The sequence below is a fragment of the Cryptotermes secundus genome, unplaced genomic scaffold (assembly GCF_002891405.2).
Source record: "Cryptotermes secundus unplaced genomic scaffold, Csec_1.0 scaffold31, whole genome shotgun sequence".
Taxonomy (NCBI): Eukaryota; Metazoa; Arthropoda; class Insecta; order Blattodea; family Kalotermitidae; genus Cryptotermes; species Cryptotermes secundus.
Window position 1 is genome coordinate 558,956 of NW_019743147.1, and position 5,979 is coordinate 564,934.

Genomic DNA, 5,979 nt, shown 5'->3' on the forward strand with positions numbered 1-5,979 from the left:
GGTAGAAGATGGAGGCGATACGTTCCTCCGAAACGTCGGTTAACACCACTTATACACGGTGCCAAATCCCAAAAGACTGCTTTCTTCAGCAAAAACACTATTGTACAATGCACAAGATGCCAAAACTATGGTCATTCAAAAAAATATCGTACCAAGCCAATTCAACTGTGTCAAATGCAGTGGACCGCATGAAACCCAATCCTGTAGAAAACCCAGAAACACCACAGCTAAATGTGTCCTATGCAACGGAAATCATCCTGCTAATTACAAAGGCTGCACCATATACCGTGATCTAATTAACTCAAGAAACAAAGATAATCCCAAAATAATGAATAATACACCTAAACAAGCCACAAACTACGTACTTCAAAATATAAGTTGTTCACAAGCAGCATCTGAAAGCCCAGCGACTCACCCAACCAACAACAGTCCCGCAGATATCGTAAGCCAGCTTACAGTGTTTCTCAACGAATTTAAAAACATGTTCAACCGGCTTCTCAAGCAAAACACTATGATATTAACCATGCTAACCACTATTATAAACAACTAGCACAAACAGCGAAAACAGTAAGAATAGCAGAATGGAATCCCAAAGGGGATAAACAACCATATTGAAGAAATTACTGTATTTCTAAAAACAAATAAAATAGACATCCTACTAATATCAGAAAGCCATACTACTGAACGAAGCGTCATCAAAATACCTTATTATACAACCTACTATGCCAACCACCCTGATGGGACAGCCCACACAGGCTCAGCTCTAATTATCAAAACAAAGTTGAAACACTACGCAATACAACCATATATCACGAACAGAATACAGAGCGCAATAATAAAGCTAGAATCCATGGCCCGACCTATGGTAATCGCTGCAATATACAGTCCCCAAGACATGCGATCTCCCATCAAGAATTTGTTTTTATTGGCTGCGACAAGATGTAAGCAAAATGTTACAAAGACTAGTTCGCTTGAACTAACAATCTGTTTTAATTTGACACTAAGTTACTAAGATTATATGAAGTTAAGTTCGCCCATCGGATCCCCTAGCTGTCGGGCTGCTTGGCTAGTTCGTAAGGTTTGGTCCGTTTGAGTCGCCTGGTTAGGTTTCCCGCATTTGGGAGCCTGGACGCTTCTTCATTGACGTGTGAGGTGGCGTATCTTGCAATAATGGATGCGACTATTTCGACACCGAGGTCTCGGTGGAGGTCCCTGTTGCGTACATACCAGGGCGCATCTGCTATGCGTCTTAGTACTTTGCTCTGGTATCGTCGGATTACTTCGATGTTGCATTTTTTCGCACATCCCCATAGTTGGACGCCATATGTCCAGACTGGTCGCAGCATTTGTTTACACAGGAGCAGCTTGTACATTGACAGTTCTGATCGACGTCCGATCAGCCAGTACATTTTTCGAAATTTGATTTGCAGTTCCTCTTGCTTCTTCTTAATATGCTCCTTCCATCGGAGTTTGGCGTCAAGTGACATTTCGAGGTACTTTGCTGTGTTGGCAGGTGCTATTTTTACTCCATTTAGTGAGACTGATCGCTGATTAATCTTTTGGTTGGTGAAGCTGATGTACGTATATTTGGTTTCATTTAGCTTGATACGCCATTTACGACCCATCAAGAATAAGAAGATTTTCTGCTCCAGCTTGGTTCACACTACCTAGTGGCCGGCGACTGAAACGCCAAACACACTGCATGGGGCTCCAGACTGATCACACCTAAGGGTNCAACCATATATCACGAACAGAATACAGAGCGCAATAATAAAGCTAGAATCCATGGCCCGACCTATGGTAATCGCTGCAATATACAGTCCCCAAGACATGCGATCTCCCATCAAGAATTTGTTTTTATTGGCTGCGACAAGATGTAAGCAAAATGTTACAAAGACTAGTTCGCTTGAACTAACAATCTGTTTTAATTTGACACTAAGTTACTAAGATTATATGAAGTTAAGTTCGCCCATCGGATCCCTTAGCTGTCGGGCTGCTTGGCTAGTTCGTAAGGTTTGGTCCGTTTGAGTCGCCTGGTTAGGTTTCCCGCATTTGGGAGCCTGGACGCTTCTTCATTGACGTGTGAGGTGGCGTATCTTGCAATAATGGATGCGACTATTTCGACACCGAGGTCTCGGTGGAGGTCCCTGTTGCGTACATACCAGGGCGCATCTGCTATGCGTCTTAGTACTTTGCTCTGGTATCGTCGGATTACTTCGATGTTGCATTTTTTCGCACATCCCCATAGTTGGACGCCATATGTCCAGACTGGTCGCAGCATTTGTTTACACAGGAGCAGCTTGTACATTGACAGTTCTGATCGACGTCCGATCAGCCAGTACATTTTTCGAAATTTGATTTGCAGTTCCTCTTGCTTCTTCTTAATATGCTCCTTCCATCGGAGTTTGGCGTCAAGTGACATTTCGAGGTACTTTGCTGTGTTGGCAGGTGCTATTTTTACTCCATTTAGTGAGACTGATCGCTGATTAATCTTTTGGTTGGTGAAGCTGATGTACGTATATTTGGTTTCATTTAGCTTGATACGCCATTTACGACCCATCAAGAATAAGAAGATTTTCTGCTCCAGCTTGGTTCACACTACCTAGTGGCCGGCGACTGAAACGCCAAACACACTGCATGGGGCTCAAGACTGATCACACCTAAGGGTAAAATTTTGCTGAATATTATACAACAAAACAACCTGAACTACATATCAACAGGAGGGTCAACATATTGGCCTACTGATTTAAATAAAACACCGGACCTATTAGACTTTGCAATCATAAAAGGCATCTCCGGCATTCACAGCTCTAGAGAAACTAACCTGGACATGTCATCAGACCACAGTCCGATCATAATAACTCTAAGTTATCACGTAATCTGGAAGGAACCACCACCAAAACTTTGTAACCAATTGGACGTAACTCCAAGATTACATCAGCGATAACACTGCGCTAAATCTCCAACTAAAAGAAAACCAAGATCCTGAAGACGCAGTGGACTATATAACCAAACTAATACAAACAGCTGCATGGATATCCACACCAGAAAGGAAACAGAAACTCTTATAACGTTCACTACACATCAGAGAATTAGTCTGCAAAAAAACGCCAAGCAAGACGCAGGTGGCAAAATAGCAGAAACCCTAGACAAAACAGAACCCAACAAGCTAACTCGCAACCTACGATCAGCCATAAAACAAGCCAAAAACGAAACGTTCAAAACTTATATTACAAACTTATCACCAGACGACCACTCACTGTGGAGAGTCACAAAGAAATTTAAAAGGTCAACACTTGCAATACCACCGATTGGAAAACAAGACAGAAGCTGGGCACGGACAAATAAAGAGAAAACAAATTTATTCGCCGAGTTCCTTGCAACAGTCTTTACACCAAACAACGAAAATCACAACAGTAACAATAACAGCACGAAGGACGAAGTCGAAACCTTCCTAAACGCTCCCTGTCAGCTATCGCCACCGATAAGAGCCTTTTCACCAACAGAGGTCAGCAGTTTAATAAACCTGCTCAACCCTCATAAGGCACCCGGATACGAGCTAATAACAGGCGCTCTACTAAAGAATCTCCCACGAAAAGCCATCGTACTAATAACAACTATTTACAACATCATTATGCGACTACGCTACTTTTCCTGTGCAATGGAAGTACGCCCAGATCATAATGATACCCAAACCCGGAAAACCACCAACCGAAAGCAGTTCCTACAGAGCGATAAGCCTACTGCACACACTATCCAAAGTACTCGAACGTCTCATCCTTAAAAGACTTGCAGAAACATCTACTAATGACATAATCCCTACGCACCAATTTGGCTTCCGAGCCAATCACCACAGTCCAACAGTGCCACAGAATCGTTAACAAAATAAAAGAAAGTATCGAAGGAAAGGAAACATGTACCTCGGTCTTTCTCGACGTTCAGCAGCATTTAACAAAGTACGGCACACAGGGTTACTGTATAAACTAAAAATGAACCCATCCGCACAATTGTATCTTACTATAAAATCGTACTTGAACGAACGTTACTCTCAAGTCAAAATCGACGATGAATTATCTGAATACCATGTAATAAGAGCAGGAGTTCCACAGGGCAGCGTCTTGGGCCTCTTTCTGTACCTAATCTTTACAGGGGACGTCCAACTAACAGACAGTATGCTAATGGCAACATTCGCCGATGACACAGCAATAATGTCATCAGACCAAGATCCAAATACAGCCTCCCAAAAACTGCAGCAACACCTCAACTCACTCCAAAACTGGAGGAAACAATGGACAATCAAAGTAAATCCTGCAAAATCCTCCAAATAACATTTACAACAAGAAGCGCTGTATGCCCGCAAGTTAGTATCAACAGCACCCTCATACCCATCAAACAGGAAGTTAAGTATCTAGGACTCCACCTTGACGAGAAACTAACGTGGAGAACGCATATAAAAGCTGAGAGAAGAAAACGAGAGCTCAAAACCAGAAATATGAATTGGCTAATCGACAAAAAATCACAGCTCTCTCTTGAAAACAAAATAATCTTATACAAAACGATAATCAAACCAGTCTGGACCTACGGGATAGAGTTATTGGGATGCAGCAAACCTTCCAACACAAAAATTCTCCAAACGTTCCAATTTAAAACGCTAAGAAAACTAGTTAATGCTCCCTGGTACGTATTAAACGCTACCTTACACAGTGATCTGAGCATACCATATGTAACAGAAGTCATCAGAGCATACGCGGAGAAACACAAAAACCGGACCGCTCAAAACAACAACCGGCTAATAAGAAACTTCTTCAACCAACCAGGAATGGAAAGAGGACTAAATAGAATGTGGCCAGAGGATCTCATTAGATAAGCACCAGATAATCATCGGAGGATGATACCTGTTTCAATATTACACACACCCATCCCTTTTACTAATTACTCTATTTATGTATATTGAGTATATTGTAAAATCATTTTAAAATAAAAACAAAATGAAATAAAAAATAGAAAAGTGCAGGGTGATTCTAAATTACTGTCGTGGTTCCGTCGCCTGTAATTTATAAATCGGAAAAAACAAAAGAACTGCTTACTGAAGATGGAGGTGCAAGTAAGGTTCCATTATCTGTTGAAAAAGGACCCCAAAACTTCAGAACAAGACAAAGCACACTAGACACTCGCCTTTGCACTTTCCCTTTCGATTTCTCGAATGGCGTGAGGGTTTTCTGATCCCCATATTCTGCGGTTGTGAAAATTTACCTTCCCTGATACGTATAACGTAGACCGCATCTGTGGTCTAGTGGTCAGAATTCCTGCCTACAGGTCCAGAGGTCCCGGGTTCGATTCCCGGCGCTACCAGATTTTGTTAGAAGTAGTGGGTCTGGAACATGGTCCACTCAGCCTCGTGAGGATAACTGAGGAGCTATTTCAAGGAAATAGCGGCTCCGGTCTAGAAAACCGAGATTAAAGGCCCTGGGGATCCATTGCGCTGACCACGCGACACCCTCTATTCGAAAAAGTCGGCACTAACTTCGCCGACAAGCGGCGGTAGCTCGGTCGGTAGAGTTCGCTTGCGGACTACAGGCCACGGAGATTTTTTTTAAGTATAACGTTACTTTATCACTGAATATCCATCTCCGAAGATAACATCATTATTTGAAGGTGGATCGTTTCCATATTGAGCTCCGTAAAGACGTCACATTTTGATAACGGACTTCGTTTCGGAGAACCAAAGTACAAGTATGCACCTTGTTTTCTCTTGAACAGTAGCCATTTTGAGGTATAACGTCACATTTTCTCCCAGGCAACAATTTGTAATCTGCTCTCATATTTCCTTGTTCTTTTCCTTTTGTGTGCTTGCATGCGCGCGCATGAGTGTAGATTTCTTAACCACGATGTCTGTACCAAAAACATATAGTGTCAGAAAGTGGGATGAACTTTTAACTGGAAAGGGTTTGGAAGGAAAAGGTATTATTTCGGCATTTG